Raw genomic sequence first — 9,566 nt, forward strand, 5'->3', positions numbered from 1 at the left:
GGGTTATACACCCTGCCATAGTGCAACTGCTGTGGTGCATGTCCCTGAGTCTGCGGCGGTGCCGGTAAAGCCAGATGTGTCTGTCCCTGAATCCGTGGAACCTGTGGAGCTGGTAGAGGCATTGGCGCCCTCTGTCCCTGCTGCACATACTGTCTCTGTCCCTGTCCTTGTCCTGCTTTAGGACACTGCCTGGTGGTATGACCATACTCTCCACAAGTGTAACAACTACCTTGGAAAGTACCAAATGGCCTCCTCTGTCGGTTAGCCTGTGGCTGACCCTGTCCTGCCTGTGGTCCCCCATTCTGTTGCCTCTGAATAGGTGCCCCATTCCGGTGAGCATCTGAACCACCTTTGTGCTTCTTCCAAGGCTGTTGTCCTTGGAACTTGCCTTTGTCATTCTGCCGGTGACCATTGCCATTCCCCTTTTTCAGCTGACTGATTAGTAGAGTCTTTATCTCCCCGCTTCTCACCACGAGCCTGTCTGATGTCCACAGTCAACTGATACTGTTGTAGAGCGGCGTCTACCACCTGAGCATAGGTAGTATAGGCTGGACTACCTGTAATAGCTCTCTTGATAGACCACATCAGTCCCTTAACAAAACTTTTGCACTTCTTCTCCTCTGTATCCACCTCCTCCGGTGCAAAGAGAGACAAGCGTGTGAACTGCTGCTCATACTCCGACACTGTCATGTTTCCCTGCTGCAGACTTAGAAACTCGGTCTTTATAGCTGCCCTGACTGCATAGGGAAAATATTTCTCATCAAAGCGAGCACTGAACTCATCATAAGACAATGTCATCCTCTCCTCTGAGGTGGTAACTGACTCCCACCACTGTAGTGCATCCCCAACTAGCTTGAAAGTAGCAAGCATCTGCTTCTGAACCTCCGTACACTGAACCAAACGAAGATGACTCTCAATGTCCTGTTTCCACTGGTGAGCTGCTCTCGCATCGGTTGAGCCTGAGAACACAGGTGGACTCCCCTTTGTGAAAGAGCTCCTAACCTTTCCCCAAGAATCCGTCTGAACCACTGGTGCTGGTACAGGTGCCGGCTGTACCTGAGGCTGATTCCGAAGTGCAGCTATTACCCCAGCCTCTATAACCCGAGCAACGAGGTCATTGAGGTGAGGAGGAATCTCTGGATCTCTGACCTGGTCCAGAGTCTGTTGAACATTCTCCTGTTCCTCCTGAAACTGATCCATGTCATCTTAAAACCCAAGCCTTTGCTGCTCTTCCTCCATTTACTGACGCCGTAAGAGATATTGTTGCCTACGTGCCGTTCTCCTTTCCTTCCTAGTTCCTTGCATGTTCTATCCATTTCTAGCGTTAACCATCTGTTAACCCGAAAAGACAGACGTCAGTACCCTTTCTATACGAACCATAAGGAATACAATGAATCCTAACTTAAGCTCTATTCAAGAGAAAACGCTACACGGAAGACTTAATATGAAAACATCCTAGAGACACTTGAACCTGGAGTGCTCTGATACCAACTGTGATACCCCTCGGATCCGAGACACGGGTTGATCAGGCCGAGGCCCAAACCCGAGGGAATACCAAACAATTAATATTTTATAATGAACACGGAATACAAAATAAATTAAGAAATGAAATTAAAGCTGGAAGGAACTAAAAATAGAATCCGCAAAATATTATAATTATTAAAATCCATCAAACCCAAACTCCAAAACTCCATCAGTTTACAACTTGGGAATCCATCTCTAGTGGACCCCTATTAAACATCCAAACGGAAGATATAACAACTGTAATAAACGTCCAGAAATAAAACTATAGAGAGAGCCCTACATCGTCGGAAGAGTGAATAGAGACCTCTGCTCAGCACGAACACGTCTAAGCCTGGAACTGTCGTGTACCTGAAAAATAGAAGTGGGTCAGGCCCACGCGCAAGTTCTATACTACTACAATCCAAACAGAGGCCCGATACGCATGTACATCCTAAACAATTCAACAATAGCTAATAGTCCGTAAATATATATATAGTCACACTAAAGGACTCTCACTGGACTATAGGCCGGTCTCAACCTGAATAGAGGTAACATACTAAAACGCACACGAAGTGGGCATATGTACCTATATCTAAACAGGGTACACCTCCAACCATCGTAGCCAGCTACACATCCCGATGCATATACGCTCCCTAGCCATCGGTCCTGAGGCTCAAGCTTATACCGAGGCACCATAACAGTACATATATAAAATCCATCCAAAAACCCTGGTATTGCCGCTCAACAAGTAGTTGCCATGACAATACAAATCCACGGGACTTAACTTTTAGTTAATCCCATCCTTATTCCAAGTAGGTGGGTAATGGTATTGTTTTAAAAACCAAACCCATCCTTAGTATGCCACCGTCCCATACCGGTGCCTACTTTCCAATCCTCCAGTAGTCAATAATACCAATAAATCAAGTATATATCAACTAAATTCCAACATCCAACATTCAATGTTAGCAGTGATAAAATAAGCATTGATAAACAGGGTCACAACAACAACATATACATGCCCAATTTAAGTTGTTCCCTTTAGTCTGATATAAAGACAGAATTAATTAAAACTTCCATTTAACACCTTACAATTGACATACAGATATATAGGGTATGTATCACAAAATCCTAACCTCCACAGTTGATACTAATTGTGATAATGTAAGCATCAAAACAATATTCACAGTATGTATGTAGACATGCTCAAATTATAGTGTTCCACAAAACCGATCTAGTGTTAAACTCAAATCCTCCTAGTATTTAAGTTCCAACAGTTGCTATTACAGAAGTTAAGATAGCTATCATCTAGACCCATCCTTCCAATAATTTATACTAGCAGTGGTAAGGAAAAACGTGAACCACAATGCATCCACAAACATGCTTAGTCTAGGTTGAACAAGCATACAACACTACTGTAACTACCAGTTTCATAGCAAAACAGATATCATTTTAGTTTGGTTTAATCTTCATTAATCCTGGAATCATTTAAGAGTGCAAAGAGTATGAAGCCTAAGGGAAAGAGTAAGGATAGAATCTTGCCTCAGAAACTTTTGTTCAAAGTTTCAACGTCGTCTTCTTAAAAAATCCCGGCGAGTTCCAAAACCCGGTTACTGTTCACGGGTACGAAACACTATTCCCGAACTCAAAATCTGATCTCCACCGTTCTGATTGTGCGATATTGAGTCATGAACCTATACTCCAAATTTCAGTTCGATTGGACCACGGACGAAGCGGTATCGGATGTTTGATGAAATCTGGGCAGAATGGAAAAAAAACCTGTGCGACCCAGTTACTGTTCACGAGTACGAATCACTGTTCCCGAGGTCAAACTCTGATCTCCACCATTCAGATTGTGCGTCACTGAGTCCTGAACCTCTCCTCCAAAATTCAGCTCGATCGGACCACAAAAGAAAACAATTAAGCACCTAATAAAAAAATAATGACACATTATCAAATAAAATGCACTTAAATAATAAATTAAATACCATTAAATACCAGGAATATCCTTTTTAAAATTAGGGGTATTACAAACTAGAACTTCCTCTGCCCCTAGGATTTCTAACTACGGATTCAAGATGCAAATCAAGAGGGACAAGAGTTGGTCTTAGTGATCTACGACCATGCATGCACAATGTAAAACACACAAACACAATGAATGAACAAACACTTCGACTTCACAACAATTCAATGAAACTTCCTCCACAAACATTTAACCCATACTCCTATACTTTAACAACAATGATGCAAAGAACAATTAAGATGCCTCTACGCGGGTTCACGATTTATCTAAGAATTTAAAAACAAGCCTCCACGCGGGCCGGCGATTTAACTAAGGGATTAAGTAAAGAAAATCTCACAAAGGTCCTTTAGCACTTCAACTCCAAATTTTAAGCTTAACTTAGCAATTTTTTTAAATTTTTAGCATTTTTCCTTTCTTACTTAGCTCCTTTGCTTAAATGATCCTTTGCTTGCTTCCTATCTCAATGCTCCTTGTCAAAGATGAACAAACATAATAAGTAATCAAAAGAAAAATAAAAACAAAGTAAAGACACGATCAAAAGAGTACTAATTCCTAATGAATTCCACAAATACAACGTTGCCTAATCCCCGGCAACGGCGCCAAAAACTATGGTCGTCGTCCTGCCATAAGCTTAAGAGTGTGCATTAAGGCGAGGGCCAAGTTTTACATTTTTAAAAGCTACTACTACCTTCACTAAAAATATAGTTAGGGCGAGTAGGGATCGTCCCAAGGGATTGGAGTCGAATTTGGTTGTGGAATCACTATTAGGGTTAGTAGGTCGAGTGATCAAACAAATAGTTTGTTGGTTGATTAAACTAGAGAGCAAATTAAACTAAATAATTGGATACAATAAAGAGTAAGTAAGAGAGAGAGATCATGGGGTTTAGAGGTCACCACCAAACAATACTTTTCTACACCCTTAACAAGTGACTAATGAGGGAAATGTGTGTTGCAATATTGATGTGTGTGTGTGTTTGGTTGATTCAACTAGCAAGGATGACCAATTAAGTATATATTGTCTAAGCAACATGTGAAAAGCACAATATATCTAACAATTAAGTATATATTGTCTAAGTAGCATGTGGAAAGTACAATATATCTAGCAAGTCATTAATCCTTTCATTAAGCTCACAAGCCAAATACACCACAAGGTTAGAGACATATGCTACTTGCATTCAAAAGAATGGAACATCAAACAATAAGCATGGATTATCCTCCCATCTAACAACCATACTACCACTACACTACAATTAAGCTAATGACATGAAATTAAACTAATTAAGCTAAGGGAGTGGCATAATCCATCAAGAAATGAGCATGAACCGTCAAGAAAATTACAAGAGCATTCCATTAAGTACTATGTTTTGACAATCTCTAGATCTATGGTATTAATACACATAGACATGCATCAATAACATAAGAAATAGAGGCAAACACATGAACATCTATTCTAGTATACATAGACATATGGATAGAATAAAATGATCAATTAGAAGTATTAAACCACATAAATCATTGAATAAACAAGATCTATATATATAAAAGTGTCAAAACATGTATTACAACACTAATCCCTCAATAATACACAAAATCAAGATGTAGAAAGCATGTTTGGGGCTAACTCTAGCCCCAAGAAGATGTCTAACCATTCATGATAATGTTTCTCCAACCCTCAAGGGCAAACTCCATGGAAGAAATCTACTCTTTGGTTGATGAAGAGCTCCCAAGCTTGTGTCTCTAGCCTCCTCATTCTTTCTTCCTCCCAAAGAATAGCCTCTATTGTGATAAATCAATCTAAGTGTATCTCCCCCTAAAAAAGTGTATCATATTCTATATATAGGTAGGTCAAGTGACACACAAAATGAGCTGGGGTCGTGCACAAAATATTCCCCAATGATTGGATAAGGACAGCTTTCAATGAGCTGGAAATTTAACTTTTTCACACTGGAGGAAGTTCGATCGATCGAACCTTAGACTTGATTGATCGAACATAACTGAGATTTTTCGAACTGAAGTTAGATCGATCCTCAATGGCGGTGCCTTTTTGGATAAAAACAAATCTGAGATATTTCGAAGATATTTTTGGGAAAAGGACAAAAGTGGTTGGTAGGGTGGTACAACTAGATAAGATCAATCATTTGGATAAGGACAAGGTAGTTCGATCGATCGAAGAATGATGTTGGATCGATCGAACTTTGAGATCTCTGAAAATGTCATCATGGCTCATATCCATCTTGAAGTGCTGAGATTGATCATGTTGGATCGATCGAACTTTGACTGAGATCGATCGAAGATGTTGAATTCCACCTTTTGCTTTCTTTTGCTTCCACTTGGCTCCTTTCTTTGATTCATCCCAGAATTGCTTCATTTCTGTTCTTATTTGGCTAAGTTAGCTTATTTTCGGGATAAGTGCTTGAAAATGGGAATAACACGAAATCAATCTAAACAGTAAAGTAAAATAGATAAAGGTACTAGAATGCCTAAGCTTAAGGGGTTTAAATACGCACTTTTCAGCGCTCATCACTCATGTTGAAAAGTATACCCATATGTGAGAGGGTATGCTGATGGATGTATTAAGTTACTCCTTCAGGACCCTCACAGTTTACCTTTAGTTTATGGTAAATAATTTCATACTGATTTTTATGTCTGTTGTACTTAGTGCAGAATGAGACAATGTATGCTTTCTATTTGAGAACTCGGCAATTTAACTTTGGGATCACTTGTAATTTTCATCATCCTCAGCCATATGATATTATGGTCTCATTGCGTGGCTGCAAAAATGAAAAATATCCTTTGGAATGGAAGAAAGTTCATTGAAAAATAACTGTTGTGGCTGCAAATATTCTATTATAATTACATCCATCTGTAAATTATAGATTCAAATGATATAAAAGTGGTCCAAAAAACATAAAATACAATAATCTGAAAAATACATTGGATAGATTGTGCACTAATATGAAAATTACATTGGCTGCAAATATTCTATTATAATTACATCCATCTGTAAATTATAGATTCAAATGATATAAAAGTGGTCCAAAACACATAAAATACAATAATCTGAAAAATACATTGGATATATTGTGCACCAATATGAAGATTACATTGCCTATATTTTGCACGAATATAAAAATTACAACATTGAACTGAACCATTCTGCCAACATTGGAGAGTACCACCAATTAAGTAATAACATGTATATATGAATTCAACAGCACACATCATCGAAAGGGCAAAATGAACTCGGCACCAATAGAGCAATAGGTTCATGCAAATAGAACTAGAAATCAGAAACTAAACACAACTTTTTGTAAGCAACTGTCAAATGTGAAATATCCATCATAAGCAACTGCAAGTTGCATTGCAGAACACATAGTATAATAAACAAATTTCCATAATCACAGATGAACAGTAAACAAATATTATTCTAAACAAAGTCCATAATCATAGATGGATAATCCATAATCACAGATGGATAGTAAACAAATGTTATACTAAACAAATGTCTATAATCACAAATGGAGAATAAAGAAATGTTATACTAAACAAGTGTCCATAATCACTGATGGACAGTCCACAATCACACACAATCTAAGAAGTAGTAAATGAAATAAAGTTAATCTTTTTCAGGCTCAGTTACAAATTTGTGAAAATAACCTCAAGCTCAATCCCAATATGACAGTTGCAGTACACAACAACAACCAAACACATGCATAACTAAACACATAAAGAAGATTAGACAAATATAAAATAATAGATGATATGAATCAAGCAAGAAGTAGTAAATGAAATATAAGTAACAATTTTTCAAGCTTAGTTGCAAATTTCATGAAAACGACTTCAAGCTCAATCTCAATATGTAGAGAGTATAATGAAAAATATTAAACAAATGTCTATAACAGATGTTAGTAAGCAAGTAAGAACTGTATTACATGAAATATAGCTAACTTTTTTAAGGCTCAGTTGCAAATTTTTGAAAATGACCTCAGGGTCAATCCGAATATGACAGTTACAGTACACAACAACAACCAAACACATGCACAACCAAACACATGAAGAAGATTAGACAAATATTAATTAACAGATGGTAGGGATCAATCAAAAACTAGTAAATGAAATATAAGTAACCTTTTTTCAGGCTCAGTTGCAAATTTCTAAAAATGACCTCAAGCTCAATCCCAATATGTAGAGAGTGTAATGAAAAATATTAGATAAATGTCCATAATAAATGCTAGTAAGCAAGCAAGAACCGTATTACATGAAATATAGCTAACCTTTTTTCAAGCTAGTTGCAAATTTGTGAAAATGACCTCAATCTCAATTCGAATATGACAGTTGCAGTACACAACAGCAACCAAACACATGCACAACCAAACACATGAAGAAGATTAGACAAATATAAAATAATAGATGGTAGGAATCAAGCAAGAACTAGTAAAAGAAATATAGGTAACCTTTTTTCAAGCTCAGTTGCAAATTTCTGAAAATGACCTCAATCTCAATCCCAATACGCAGAGAGTAAAATTAAAAATATTAGACAAATGTCCATAACAGATGCTAGTAAGCAAACAAGAATTGTATTAAATGAAATATAACTAACCTTTCTTCACGCTCAGTAGCAAATTTTAGAAACGTCCTTAAGCTCAATCCCAAAATGACAGAGAAGAGAACACAACAACCAGTAATATACAGTTGAAAATATAGTATCTGTAGTTCTCAACAGCAAGATCATCCAAATAGAGAAAATTAAGTATATATTACATACCAAATTAAACACAGAAAATTAACTAAGTATATATTATATGTCATATATTACACAAGATGGAAGTTTATCTAACTTCATTTTTCAATAACAACGATCATAACCAAGAAGAAGACAATCACAATAAACATGATTGTAATAGTAAGACATCCACAACCTAGGAAGAGTATGTACTTTTGTCTACATTGTTCATTTTGAATCATTGCAATGACTCTGTCCAAGTCAGATTGAACCTGTTCTTTAACTTGTGCACCTTGGTGCAATTCATCCACCCATATAAATGCATGGATATGTGACTACAAGAAATATAAATTATACAATTAGGAAATAGTAAGAGAAATAACACTTAAAAGATTAAATCCATACCTCTCGAGATGGACACCTACAGAATTGTCGTCTATAATTGTTTGGAGTTCCAGCCCTATAGAGATTCATGGGACCTCTACCACATGCACATTGTGGTCGCTCACCTTCAAGCTTATATATTAGTGCGCCTATAAGTACTAAAGCATTGCATATTTGATGTCCTAATATAATTAGTTATTACAGTTATCCATATTGTGCGTATGTGAGTTAAATTTACGTACTATAATTAGTTATTATAGTTATCAATATTGTATGCATGTCAGTTAAAATTACGTAATATAATTAGTGATTACAGTTCTCCCAAATTACGTTAGCAATACAATCACAATAAATATCCATCTGTCACAACTGTGAATTAGTAGCACTGACCTCAACAATGTCATCCATATTAGGTACATTTTGTGAATTAGAAGATTCAGGAGTTTCACCATAAAAAAGTTCCTCAGATTCACCTTGGGATCTTATAAAATTGTGCAGTGTACAACAAGTTATGATTGATGAGCACTGAAAAGTGTGCATTTAAACCCCTTAAGTTTAGGTATTCTAGAATCTTTATCTATCTTATTTTTCCGCTTTAGATTGATTTTGTATTATTTTCATTTTTAGGTACTTATCCCCAAAATAAGCTAACTTAGCTAAATAAGAGCATAATTGAAGCAATCTTGAGAAGAATCAAAGAAATGAGCAAAAGGAAGCAAGCGGTGGAAATTCAGCAAGTTCGATCGATCTCAGTAAATATTCGATCGATTCAAAATTCATCGATCTTAGCATTCTAAGATGGATCTAAGCTCTCTTGTCCTTATCCAAGATCCTACAAAGTTCGATCGATCCAATTTTCTTCCAATCGATAGAAAAGATTCCATCTTATCCACTTGTACCACCCTACCTACCACATTTGTCTCTTTCCCAAAAATA

Source organism: Cornus florida, unplaced genomic scaffold (genome assembly GCF_030987335.1).
Source record: "Cornus florida cultivar Cherokee Brave unplaced genomic scaffold, ASM3098733v1 CherokeeBrave_3.0.0_Hap2_Chr02, whole genome shotgun sequence".
NCBI classification, from domain to species: Eukaryota; Viridiplantae; Streptophyta; class Magnoliopsida; order Cornales; family Cornaceae; genus Cornus; species Cornus florida.